This window comes from Pleurodeles waltl, chromosome 5 (genome assembly GCF_031143425.1).
Source record: "Pleurodeles waltl isolate 20211129_DDA chromosome 5, aPleWal1.hap1.20221129, whole genome shotgun sequence".
Classification (NCBI taxonomy): domain Eukaryota; kingdom Metazoa; phylum Chordata; class Amphibia; order Caudata; family Salamandridae; genus Pleurodeles; species Pleurodeles waltl.
The window spans coordinates 420,369,192-420,383,889 of record NC_090444.1 but is presented as its reverse complement, the minus strand read 5'-3'; the positions used below and the strand labels follow the sequence as shown (position 1 = coordinate 420,383,889).

Sequence of the window (14,698 nt, the reverse complement as noted above, 5' to 3'; positions counted from 1 at the left end):
CCACGGCCAGGATCATAGACTGGCAGGTGACCAGCGCCACCACCAGGATGACAGATCCTCATGGGTTGGCGGTGGTCGACCGCAGAGAAGGGTATGGTTGGTGGACTGGAATTGTAGGTAGCAATGTGCTGACCCAAATGTCCGGAGTAATAGACGGGAAACACATGCTGGAATAAAGTATGGAAAGAGCTAAAGAGCATCTGTGCAGGTATACTATTTAGGTGCCAAGTCTACTAGAAAAAGAGTAAGAAATTGTGAGATTTTCTAGGGGACTGGATAAAAGCAAATATAAAATCTAAGGACTTCTCACACTTCTTTTCAAAAGTAACAGCGCACAGGCCTCTGAGATGTAGCACCTCACTACATGCCCTAGGTAGGGCTGTTATAAATGCTGAATTTCAGGGACAGAGACACAGGGGGTTATTCTAACTTTGGAGGAGTGTTAATCCGTCCCAAAAGTGACGGTAAAGTGACGGATATACCACCAGCCGTATTACGAGTTCCATAGGATATAATGGACTCGTAATACGGCTGGTGGTAAATCCGTCACTTTTCCGTCACTTTTGGGACGGATTAACACCTCCTCCAAAGTTAGAATAACCCCCACAATCTTGCTCAGCAAAATGGGCCAATCCTGCTAGTGGGCCCCAGGATTCGTATGTTCCTAAATGACACACAGCAGATCAACCTAAAAAATATATGGAAGGTATGAAGCGCAGGAGACATGGAAATAAAATACACAATAAAGGTTCCCTGGCAAAATGAAGTCTTTGGAGAGAACAACCATGTCTTTTTCAGGTCCACCAGAGGATTGCACATGTGCAGAAGCAACACTGGCCATAACAAATGCAGACCCAGAAGCACAAAAGAATGAAAGAATGGAAATGGTTGGGGAGTGAGAAAACATCTGGTGAGATACCTGAGGTTCCAGGTAAACAGCCGATGGCTCTAGGGAGTCAGGGAGAATGCAGCAAACCAACAAAAACATTCGCAATTTACACAAGAATAATTAACTTCTATGGACAAGGAATGCTAAAGAAGTTTACTTGTTTTAACATCATTTATATCATCATAGGCTCACTAATACCGACCTCAAGGAGCAGGGCTTCAGGATGAAATAAATACTTCACTTTTAAAGTGAATACGATGGGCCTCATTGCGAGTGTGGCGGTCTGAGGACCACCACACTTGTCGTGATGGTCAGACCGCCTGGACTGCAGCGGTCTGACTGTCACATTACAACCTGGGCGGGTAGACCCACAAGCGTCCCGCCGTCCCGCCAGGAACATGGTTCTGGAAGAACTGATTACAACTCAGCTTTCCACCAGCCCTTCCATGGCAGGGACCCTGCATGAAAAGGCTAGTGGAAAGCTAGAGTCACAGGGGGGCCCCCTGCATGGCGGTCTGAGGACCACCAAACTTGTTGTGATAGTCAGATTGCCTGGAGTGCGGCGGTCCGACTGTCACATTACAACCTGGGCAGGTAGACCCACCAGAGGACTGCTGTCCCTGCCAGGAACATGGTTCCAGACTGGCTGATTACAACTTAGCTTTCTGCCAGCCCTTCCATGGCAGGGACCCTGATATGAAAAGGCTGGCGGAAAGCCAGTGCCAAGGGTCACAGGGGTGCCCCCTGCACTGCCCATGCCAGTGGCATGGAAGTGCAGGGCCATTCTGCCCAGTACCATCAGAATGCGCACTGTTTTGCAAGACAGTCCCTTAAGCCACTCCCTTAAATGAGCCGAGGCCAATATTGTAGCACTGTTCCTACCAGACAACCCAGTGGGAACGCGTAATACAATATTCCTGCTGGTCAGCCCAACAGGAACATTGTAATATGCTTGTGAGGGAACACCACTGCCATGACAGCGGCGCCTCCCCGCAAAATTGGCGGTCTGCTCGCCTGACCGACAAACTGATAATGAGGCCCTATGTGTCATAATCTGTAAGGTATAATGGTAGCATCAATGGCAGACCTCTTTTTGGAAAGCACTGTTCATATATTTACTCGAACATGATGGTGATAACTTTTGTAGAGTGCTTTGGGTAAGCTAACTTAAACTTGAAAAGGGAGGGACAAGGTTAGTGTGGAGCTTAAACAGTCATACGTTCTGTGGGTTCAGACTATTCAGTGGTAACTGAATAATGTATGCACCAAATATGCAGTATGTGACTGGGAGAGATAACATCTTCTAATGAGACAAAAAGGCCCTCATTACAACCCTGGTGGTAAATCCCGCTTACTGCCGTACAGAAGACCACCAACATACTGCTGCGGCCCTGGAATTCCGCTACAGGTATTACGACCCACAGCTCGGAATCCGCCACAATACAGACACCCACACAAGTCCGCCACACCAAAGGTCAGTGATAAACTGGTGATAACAAAACCGACACAGTCACGCCAACAAGAATACGCCCACTCTATCACGACCCACGAATCAACACAGCGGTCTTTCAACCGCGGTAAACCATTGGCAATACACACTGCCGTGCTCAAAATACACACACATTTACAAAACACAACCACATTGGGCAATTCGAAATACACACACCTGATACACATACACACACCACACCCACACACCCAATCCAATATAAAACACACACCCACATCACCCACAAACCCTTCCTACCAGAAATTTGAATGCAGGCCAGAGAGAGGCCCTACATTTAATTTTTTGTGGACTTTGTTCTCCCTAATATGGGATGTCCAAGTATTTAAAGGATTAGGTACGTCTTTAAGGTCCTGACGAATCGCGTAAGATCATTTATTGACCATAAATTAGCGAGAAACATGTTGACCTATGATGTAGAGTAACACAGGGGGTCCTGTGTGTACTTGTTTCATGTTTACTACTCCCCAATGTGAGAGTTAGTAGCTGTAATAGGAAATTCTTTTTTTATGGGGAGTGTAGACATTATTTTACTATATCCCTATTTATTGTTTTTAATCTTGCCAGAGGTACTAACATTGAATTAAATCTATGATCATACCCTACCTCTAGGCATTTTTAACCATTATTATACCAATCCTCGAATTCTTTTGACCGGTTGTGCATTTTCTTCCTAAAGATCTCCGGCAAAGAGCCCCCACGTGGGGCCCGTCAGGCATTGCAGCGTCAGCCTGACGAGGAGCACAGCCCTATGATGAAGCATGTCACCGGTAGGTGAGTGAGGGCTCGTGCTTCAAAAGAAAAATCTTTTCCTTGGTATGCAGAACCTATCGGTCTAAAAGGAACTCTCTCTTTTTTTGGAATCGTGTGTGCAATTTTTGATTCATACTGTACTGGGAGCTTCACACACGGGACCAGGAGTCCTGTCTCCAAACATCCCATTTTTTGGCCCCTTCTCTTGTTGTTTTTTGACAGAGAGAGACACTACCTTAAACAACACCAGCATCCACAGACACACAACACCATCACTTACACAACATTCACACACCTCAAACAACACACACCAACACATCCCCTCACACATCACAACACACACCATCTCACACATCTCCCACACCACATCATGGTACCTCAACAACACCCTCTGAGGAGGAGCTCAGGGTCATGGTGGAGGAAATCGTCCGGGTAGAGCCACAGCTATTCAGATCACAGGTGCAGCACACCTCCATTGCAAGGAAGATGGAGCTATGGCGGAGAATTGTCGACAGGGTCAACGCAGTGGGACAGCATCCAAGAACACGGGATGACATCAGGAAGAATTGGAACGACCTACGGGGGAAGGTGCGTTCCGTGGTCTCCAGACACCAGATTGCTGTACAGAGGACTGGCAGTGGACCCCCACCTCATCCCCCACAACTAACAACATGGGAGGAGCAAGTCTTGGCAATACTGCATCCTGAGGGCCTCGCAGGAGTGGCAGGAGGACTGGACTCTGGTAAGGCAAATCTTTACTACTTTATCCCCCACCCTACCTGCATGCCATCACATACCCCACCCTTACCCTCACACCCATCACCCAACAACCCACAGATACCCCAAAAACACAACCCACACATCCCAAAAACAAGCCCTGCATGTAACACCAATGCATGGAAACCCATCACCAAAGCATGTCCACTACAGATACCCACACAGACCCCAAACCAACTATCACACAAGGACCAAACCAAGAATGCAAGCACTGGAGTACAGGGTCACTCACCCATTGCACACGATGACACACACAAATGCAATAATCATGCTTTTACACCCCTACAGGACCCCTACCCAACGTCACCAGACAGGACGTGCCAGACATATCCAGTCCCCCCACAGAAGAGACCCACAGTGATGACAGCAGCTCTGCACAACTGGATCAAGATACCAGCCCGGCCCATCGGGGACCTCGGGACAGTCGGTTCCCCTGACACTGTCACAAGCCACCACAGACCCTCCCCCCTCAGGAAACACCAGCACAGGACTCACCCAGCTGGCCCATTCCTCTGTCCCCAGGACACGTCAATCAGCAGTGTGTCCACCACTAAAGGGAACCCAGGCAACCCCACTAACACAGGACGATCAGGGACCTGGGGGCAGTGGCAGTGGCCACACGGTTCAGGGGACAGAGGCACAGGACAACGGGGAAGCTGGGAGGACTGCTGTGCGACAGGGGGAGGACAAGCCCAGGGAACCCACTCTCCACGAGGCCCTCTCCAACATCATGGGAGCTTACCATCATTCCCAGGAGACGACGGCAATAGTACTGGGCATGTTTCAGGAGACCCAGCAGCTGCAGGAGGAACACTACCTTGGGATCAGGGAGGACTTGAAGTCCATTAACAACACTCTGGTCACCATTGCAGGGGTGCTGGCAGACCTTGTCAACACCAGGAGGGACACAGTGGCACAACAAGTGGCCCCTGACACTAGCCTGGATGATGAACAGCCCTCCACCTCCGCTGGCGCTAGTGGACAGGAGGCACTGCCACAGGAACATGACACCAGCACCCCACCCCCTGCAGATGGAGAACCACCCCGCAAACGGTCCGAGATGCAGGAACAAGACAGAGAACATTTCCAAGACCCCTGCCAGGAAATGAGACCCCCCTGAATGCTACCCTTCTGTCCCACTTTGTCACCCTGTCCATCCTTATTGTAAGGACTGTCACCAAAGTCATCCCCATGTGAAGAAGCAGGGTATTGCGTAGAAAGTTGTGTAGGTGAAGGTGGTCGAGTATCAGGTGGTGGAGAAGTGAAAAGCAAAGGGAATGTGATGGTGAAAGATGATGTACTGCCTTCGGTTTCTCCTTGTGTTTGAAAAGTCTTGCCAGGTGAAGGTCCAGCTTCTAATGTTTCTTGGGAAGATAGTTTGCTTTTATTGTAGAAGGGGGAGAAGCAATTATCCTTCCAGTATACTTATGGATTTGGATTTTGCGCGGTTTATCATCCATCACTTCAAGTATGGGCCTAATGTCTGACGATTCTTCTGCAATTGGAACATATTTCTTACCCACAGATTTGAGTTCCGAAAGCTTGGAGACCAAATGTTTTAATCGGGCTGAGAATGTCGGTTCCGAAACGGATGGAAGCTTTTGTGGCTCCGAAATGGATGTTGGCTGTTTCAGCTCCGAGGTGGAAGATGGATGTTTTGGCTCTGATGTGGAAGCCTCCACTCTTCGAGTTGATCCCGAAACAGGTGTGGATTGGTCTTTTTCAATGCCGAACCCGAGGGTTGGTCATCGAGATGTATTTTTCGGGTCCGACCATGGCCGGCAAGCAGTGGTGGACTCAAGACCAGTTGTGACAACTTTTTTGATGTTTTATGGTGATAGGAAGGGGCTGGTGTACTCAAGTACTGCGCCGCTGGAATCACATGGCTGTCCCCATCAGAGTCACGGTCTGAATCAGAATCCGCGTTGGAAACTGCAGTCTGAGCTTGTTTCTGACCAAAAAAAGTCGGTTGTTTGTTCTGTCGACTTGGGTGTCATCTCTGACCGACGAGCTCTTTGATCCCGCAGAGTTTTCTTGGAGCGGAAGGATCAACACACCTCACAGGTTTCCTCCTTGTGATCGGGAGAGAGGCAGAGGTTGCACACCGAGTGTTGGTCAGTGTAGGGGAACTTGGCGTGGCACTGAGGGCAAAAGCAAAACGGACTTCGATCCATCAGCCTGTGTCGAAGTAGGCCCGAGAAAGGCACGGTCACCTGAAAGGGTGTTTAATCGATCCCGGTGATACAATCGGATTGAGTATAGTCAGAAAAACACCATCGAAAAACGATACCGACGTTTAGAGGAATGATAGAGAAGTTCAGATACTACCAAACCAAGATCTACCGGAGCGAGAGATAACACGTCCGAAGCCGACAGCGGAAAGAAAACAATCTAACCCTGGACTCGATTCCCACGCGCACTATCACCGAGAGGAGGAGTCACTTGATCTCATGACTCAAAAAGGCTTCTTCGAGGAAAAACAACTTGTAACACTCTGAGCCCAACACTAGACGGCGCACTTATGCACAGCATGTGTATCTGCAGCTACTCATGCCATCAAACACATATTTATATGAATTTAATTAATTAATGTAACAATAGCAATTAAAACTCACTTAATTTTATAAATCACTTTTAATAATTATTAATGTAAAATAACAAATTGATGTGTTCATTTTATGTGGAAATCTATTTTTGAATACAAACATCATATAATATAATAGTAATTTAGTACATTTGAATTAAATAAAGAAATAATTCTAAATTAAGTTAATAGTGCTGTAACCTTGTCTTTTGTTCTACATTTGAAATATATAAAATTAGTTTAGAAAAACAGTTAACAAAATATATTTTTACTAGTTTATTATGAATTTAAATATGCTTTTTACATTTTCACAATAGGAAGATCTCTGTCCCAGCTGTGAAGTCTCCCTGCGGTGAAGTATAGAGAAAAGAAAAAAAGTTTATTAAACTCAAACAAAAATAGCAAAAATATTTTATGTTAAATATTAATGTGAATTGGATATATTAATTGCAAATGTAGAACACAGTGAAAAAAATGCTACAGCACTATGACCTTTAAAGCAAATTAAACATTTAATTTAAATACATTAAATTAAATTATGATTCTAAAGTTAAGAAACTAAATTCCCATCTACATTAAAAGCAATTATTTATGCATTAATAATCATTAAAAGTGAATTACAGAATATGGTAAAAGCAATCTAATTATATTTAAAAAAAGTAATATTGCATTCATTTATGAAAGCACAAAAGACTGTTAAAATATTTTAAAATTAAATAATACATGTTTTAGTTTACTATTTGCTTTTACATCAAATCATATTTAATTATATTTTTAGTTATTTAAATTAATGTAATTTAACATTATTTTCTATGGGGTTTTATTTATGTCCCTTCCTCCATGTTGCAGTACTAGTGGTTGGCCATGTGTGGTGCTGGACTTACTCTAGCTATTGTTTTCGGGCCCTTTTTGGCTGTAGCAACTTTAGAACTACAACTTGTGAACAGCAACTTTCTTGTGTGTGGATGGATGTCCCTCTGTAAACCCCTACCTAACTCTCCTTAACCTCCTTCCTTATCCCTCCCTATACCCCCTTCCATTTAGCAGTAAGTATGCCCCTTCTCTCAGCCACTCTCCTTGGTACCTTTCACATTTACTACTAAGTAGAAAACTTACATGTGTGAGCATCTCTCCCAAAAAAACAAGACAGGCAAGGCGGAGGTTAAGATTTACACTCATAGGTTTACAAACAGCATTTTGTAGTACTTTAGTAGTATTACTGTGGTACTACTAAACGTGCTACTAATGCAGTTTGTGGCTAGGGATCTGCTTCTTCGTTTGGTAATTAATATCTCCAGCTGATTCCCCTTCTTCTCCCTGAGAGCTGGGTGAGTTGTATCTGATTAAATTTTCTGCTGCTCGTCAATGCAGACCTTATTCTCCAGGTAGATTTCTTTACTTTGAATAAGGGTTGATCTTTCCAATCTTGTGAGAGAAGAAAAAAGTTGCTTACCTGTAGCTGAAGTTCTTCAGTGCTGTAAGCAGTTGCTTCTCCTGTCAGAGCAGCAATGCATATAAACACTGAATCTACTGTCTCACCACAATGGGCAAATTCTTCACCCGTATTCCATTTCTAAGACATTGCACAAGACTGTAAAACAATAGTATCTAAAACCAGAGTGGGATCCACAAGTAAAATGTACGCTATAAAATGGAAACATTTTTGCAGTTGGTGTATTCAGAACAAATTAATCCCAATATCTCCCTTGTCTCAGCAAATTTTCTTCTGCAGCTAGCGAATTTGGGTCTTAGTCATGTTTCAGTTAGGGTTCATTCTGCTGCTATTTCTCTTTTGAAAAGGATATGGAACCAACAATTTCCTTTGTCTAACAGACTTATAAAGGAACTTTTAAAGGCTGTTTAAGAGTCTTTATTTCAGTAAGACATCCACCTCTATCATCAATGCTGAATACGGCATTGGTTCAATTAATGAAGAAAACCTTTGAGGTCATTCACAGGACAATACTGAAATATATCTCATTGTAGCACTTTTGTTAAGAGAGAATCAAGCCTTCACAACAAAAGAGCCTTTCGTTTAATTTGGAAAGGGTTATCTTGAGAACTAACCAATATTTCTTACCTAAAGTACCATCAGAATTTCATTTGAATGAACCAGTAGCTCTGTAAACCTTTTTCCCAAATCCAACTAATGCAGCTGAAAGAACACTTCACTTTTTGGATATCATAAGATGTTTAAATTTTAAATTGAGAAAACAAAATAAATCAGAACATCTGATCAGTTACTCATAGAATATAGTCACCCTCATAAAGGACGATCACTGTCAAAACAGAGTATACCTTGCTGGGTGTCTGTGGCATTAGGCTTCTGTCATAAAGAAGCAGGTTACCATTTACAAGGAAAAGTTAAAGCTCATTCTACAAGAAGTGTGTCTACATCTACGGCACTCTTTGCTGGTATATTCTTCACTTGCATACGTAGAGGAACAACATGAAAAAATACACATACATTTACGCAGCAATACAGCCTGGACTCAGCATCACAGAGAGATGCTGCAGTAGGTCCAGAGTTCCTACATCATCTATTCTAGTACAGTAAGACTATTTAGCCTTTGTTTCCCTCCTACCGCTTTTAATAATCAATTATTGTTTATAACTTGCTTTTCTGATTCAAGTATATGAATCTATGAAAGATCCAATACTGCAGAAACAAAAGCTTACGTGTAACTGAGGTTCTTCAATATTGATACCATTCACAGATTCACATGCAGTCTACCCTCCTCCCTAAATAAGGCTTTTAAAAAAAAAAAAAAAAAAAAAAAAGAACTGAACTACTTTACTCTTTTCCTTTGAAATCTGACCTTGCTAGCCTGGGTGAGGAGAGGTGAAAACTATGCTTAACTTTGACTGGCTAAGTTTGGGTGTTTTATTATGATATGGAGAGGCTGCTGTTATGATTATGTTAAAGCTTTTCTGTATATGTTCAACACTGTACTTCTCATTATATCTGCTGTGAGACTCCCAGCTTGACAACAGGGTTGATTCAAGCATTTGAATCTATGAACGATCCAAAACTGCAGAACATTTTGTGATGGGCTGTTCCATCAGAAGAATCTACTCCCCAGCGTCCACCCGCTCCTCCTTCTCACAGTTTGCCACTGAGGCGCTATAGCAACTGACAATGATAGTGATGGCGATGATAGTGGTGGTGAGACGTTGCATTCTGCTTTTGTGTAAGTAGATGGATCTGACATCAGCCAAATTCATAATCAAGTGTGTAAACTTTGACGAATATGCTTTTTTGGGGTAAGAAGTCTGCTCTTACCCCTACTGGTGGCAGGTGAGGCATAGGCAGGAAATACTTTGGCGGGTTACCTGAAAGGGAAAAGGTTCTTTGAAGATGCATCACCTTCAAGTCATGGAAGCATACTTTGCAGCAAATGTGTCAACTATATCCCAATTAGGTAAATGAAGAGAGCACAACCAGTAGATGGACTCTTGCAGGGCATAATTCCAAATCATCTTCTGTTTGCAGGTCTTGCGTTCATTTAAAATGCCATTTTTTCACAACTGTTCATCCATTGTAGAATGCCAATAGAAGAAAGAAGGAGGCAAATGAAATGAGGAGAATCCAGCAACAATTACATATATATATATATAAATATGGAAAATGTCACTTTCTCAGTGTACATCCGTTCGTGGCATGTAGTGCTGCAGATTCACAAGCTATACATATCTATTCCGACACCTAGTGTTAGACTTAGAGTGTTACAAATTATTTTGCTTCGAAGAAGTCTTTTTGGAGTCACAGGATCGAGTGACTCATCCTCTCTGTTTTCCCGCAAAGGGTGAACGAAGGAGTGATAGGGTATAAGAATATAAAGATGTCCATGCAAACGTAAATGTATCTACATATGTAGAAATGATAAACTTAAATGACTACAGGCTTCCGGGAAGGGTGCATGTGAATCTGCAGCACTACATGCCACAAACAGATGTACACTGGGTAAGTGACAGTTTCCGTTCAATGGCATGTGTAGCTGCAGATACACATGCTATGCATAGACTACAAAGCAGTTAATACCCCCAAAAATAAGTGGTGGTTAGCCTGTAGGAGTTGAAGTTGTGAAATAATGTTCTGAAGACAGCTTGGCCAACAGTGGCCTTTTGCTTTGAAAATACATCTACACAAAAATGTTTTGTAAATATATGAGGAGTTGACCATGTGGCAGCTTTACATATATCAGCTATTGGTATGTTTCCTAAGAATGCCATAGACGCACCTTTCTTTCTTGTAGAATGTGCTCTAGGCGTGATCAAAAGTTGTCTTTTTGCCTTAATGCAACATGTTTGTATACATCTATCAATCCATCTTGCTAACCCTTGTTTAGAGATAGGATTGCTGAAAAGCAACGAAAAGTTGTTTTGTTTTCCGAAAATCTCTAGTTCTGTCTATATAGTACATAAGTGCTCTCTTGAGGTCCAGCGTATGAAGGGCTCTTTCTGCAACTGATTCAGGCTGTGGGAAGAAGACTGTCAATTCCACTGTTTGGTTGATGTGAAAAGGAGATACTACTTTTGGGAGAAATTTAGGATTTGTTCAAAGTACAACTTTATGTTTGTGTACTTGGAAAAAAGGTTCCTCAAGAGGGAATGCTTGTATTTGACTAACTGTTCGTAATGAGGTAATACCTACAAGGAAGGCAACCTTCCATGTCAAAAATATAATTTGACAAGAGTGCATGGGTTCAAACGGTGGGCCCATGAGTCTGGTAAGTACAATATTTAGATTCCAAGTAGGAATAATTGGTGTTCTAGGTGGAATAATGTGTTTTAATCCTTCCATGAAGGTTAAATAACAGGAACTCTGAACACAGAAGTGTGTTGAATAGTTTGCAGTAAGGTGAATTTTGATGGGTGTGAAAGCTAAATTTGTTTTTTTTGCAAATGGAGTAGATAGCATACAATATCCTGTATTGATGCTGTAAGTGGATCTATGTTTTTAGATTGACAGTGTTAAACAGATCTTTTCCATTTGTTAGCATAACATTGTCTAGTAGCAGGTTTACGTGCTTGAGTACTTCCATACATTCTGATGGAATTTTTAGGTATACAAATTCTATGACTTCAGGAGCCAATTTGCTAAATTGAGAGCACTAGGGTTTGGGTGCATGATCTGACTTTTGTTTTGTGTTAACAAATCTGGTCTGTTTGGGAGTTTGGAATGTGGTACTACAGACAGGTCTAGGAGTGTTGTGTAGCAATGTTGACGTGCCCATGTTGGGGCTACAAGTATCATGGTGAGAGATGTCTAGCGTAGTTTGTTGACTAGAAAGGAAAGGAGTGGGAGATGGGGAAAAGCGTAAGCAAATATCCCTGACCAATTGATCCATAAAGCATTGCCCTTGGATAGGGGATGTGGGTGTCTGGGTGCGAAGTTTTGGCATTTTGCGTTTTCGCTTGTTGCAAATAGGTCTATCTCTGGTGTTCCCCACTTTTGAAAGTACTTTTGAAGTACATGATAGTGAATCTCACATTCGTGTGTCTGTTGATGATTTCTGCTTAAGAGATCCGCCAGCTGATTGTGTATTCCTGGAATGTATTCTGCTAACAGATGAATGTGATTGTGAGTTGCCCATTTCTATATTGTCTGGGCTAGTAGGGACAGTTGAGATGAATGTGCCCGCCTTGTTTTTTGAGGTAATACATGGTTGGCATGTTGTCTGTTTCAGAAGGGGTTGAAATGCTTTTAAGGCAAGAAACACAGCTAATAATTCTAAATGTTTTATGCAAAATTTCTTCTGATTGGAATCCCAGTCCCCTTGAATGGTATGTTATTGAGATGGGCTCCCCAACCTATCATTGATGCATCTGTTGTTATTATGGTCTGAGGCACAGGGTCTTGACCGCCCCTTCATTAGATTGCTGAGATTCCACCATTGAAGAGACGTGTGCGTTTGGCAGTCTATCAACACTAGATCTTGCAACTGACCTTGTGCCTGAGACCATTGTTGTGAGAGGCATTGTTGTAAAGGCCTCATGTTGAGTCTTACATGTGATACTATCATATGCAAGATGCCATAATTCCTAGAATCTTCATGATAAATCTTACAGTGTATTGTTGATTTGGCTGTATGTGTGGTATGAGATTTTGGAAAGCCTGTATCCTTTGTGTATTTGGGCATGCTTGGGCTTTTTGAGTATTGAGAATAGCACCTAGGCAAGGTTGTACTTGTGCTGGTTAAAGGCGAGATTTCTAGTAATTTAGAGTGAACCCTAGTGAATCTAGGGTTTCTATTACATACTGAGTGTGTTGTTGGCATTGTGTAAAATTGCTTGATTTTATTAGCCAATCGTCTAGATATGGAAAGACGTGAATGTGCTGCCTTCTTAAGTAGGCTGCTACTACTGCTAGACATTTTGTAAACAATCTTGGAGCTGTTGTTATGCCGAATGGCAGAACTTTGAACTGGTAATGGTTTCCTGCTATGACAAACCCGAGGTATTTTCTGTGAGCTGGATGGATGGGTATATGGACGTACGCATCTTTGAGGTCTAAAGCAGTCACGTAATCTTGTTGCTGTAGTAGTGGAATGACATCCAGCAGAGTTACCATGTGAAAATATTCTGACAGTGTGTATAGATTGAGAGGCCTAAGATCTAGGATAGGCCTTAGAGTGCCATCTTTTTTGGGACTGAGGGAGTGTAGTGAGTATACTCCTGTTCCTTGCTTAGAATGTGGGACTAATTCTATTGCTTGTTTTAGTAGTAGAGATTGTACCTCCTGCTATAACAGAACGTTGTGTTCTGGGGACAATTAGTGGTAACGTGGTGGAATGTTTGGAGGGGTGGAGATTAATTCTAGGCAATAGCCATTGCGGATAATTGATAACACCCAATTGTCTGTTGTGATATTTTGCCAATGAGAGTGGAATTGTTGTAGTCTTGCCGCCACAGGAGATGTGTGGGGTGGAGGGGTGGGAAAGAAGTAACTGCTTGGATGGTGTAGTGGCTTGTTTTGAGGCTTGGAACTTGTCTCTGCATCTAAAATATTGTCCTCTATAGGATCCTCTAAACCCCCCTCTCTGATATTGTTGCTGCTGTTGTCCCTGCTTTGTTTGGGAGGTAGAAGCTTCAGAGAATTGTGGTTTAAATCTCCCTCTAAACTGTGGCCTGTGAAAAGAGCCTCTATACGGTGTGGTGTATAATGCTCCTATAGCTTTGGCAGTATCTGAGTCTTTCCTCAGCTTCTCTATGGTCGTACCGACCTCAGGCCCAAATAAGTGTTTCTTATCCCAAGGCATGTTAAGTACTGCCTGTTGGACTTCTGGTTTAAAACCAGAAGAGCGTAACCATGCATGCCTTCTTATTGTAATGGCAGTATTTACACTCCTTGCTGGTGTATAAGCAGCATCTAGGGCAGACCCTATCTGATTGTTACTTATGGCCTGTCCCTCTTCTACTACCTGATGTGCTCTCTTTTGATGCTCTCTTGGGAGGTGCTGGATGAGTTCTTGCATCTCATCCCAGTGGGCTCTCTCATTTCTGGCAGGAAGTGCTTGCGAATTCGCAATTCACCATTGGTTTGCGGCTTGTGCTGCCACTCTTTTGCAAGCGGCGTCAAACTTCCTGCTCTCTTTATCAGTTGGAGGAGCATCCCCTGAGGACTGGCTATTAGCCCTTTTTCTAGCCGGACTCACCACCACTGAATCTGGAGCAAGTTGGTGTGTGATGTAGTCTGGGCCTGTAGGAGCAGGTTTGTACTTTTTGTCAATTTGTGGAGTAATTACTCTAACTTTGACCGGCTCACTACAAATTTTATCTGCATGTTTGACCATTCCAGGCTACATGGGAAGGCACTGGTATCTAGAGTGAGTGGAAGACAGAGTGTTGAACAAGAAATCCTCCTCTAGGGGCTCAGTATGCATAACCACCCCATGATAAGCAGCTGCCCTGAAAACAACCTGTGTGCATGCAGTAGTGTCCTCTGGTGCAGAAGGCTTGTAGGGGCCATCTCCTCTTCTTCGGCGTCGAGGTGTTCCGTGCTCTTCGATGCCATTTGTAGTTGTCTTGCCCTTCGATCCCTCAAGGTCTTCATGGAACGGAAGGACCTACAGGCCTCACAAGTATCCTCTCAGTGATCTGGTGACAGACACAGATTACAGACCCGATGTTGATCTGTGTATGGATACTTTGCGTGGCACTGAGGGCAGAATCGGAACGGGGTCCA

General features: G+C 43.3%; 1 protein-coding gene across 2 annotated transcripts in view; it reads right to left on the bottom strand.

The window, feature by feature from the left end:
* CCDC88A (coiled-coil domain containing 88A) overlaps positions 1 to 14,698 on the bottom strand; it is a 1,055,351-nt gene that overhangs the window by 360,438 nt on the left and 680,215 nt on the right. The gene's annotated exons all lie outside the window — the stretch shown is intronic.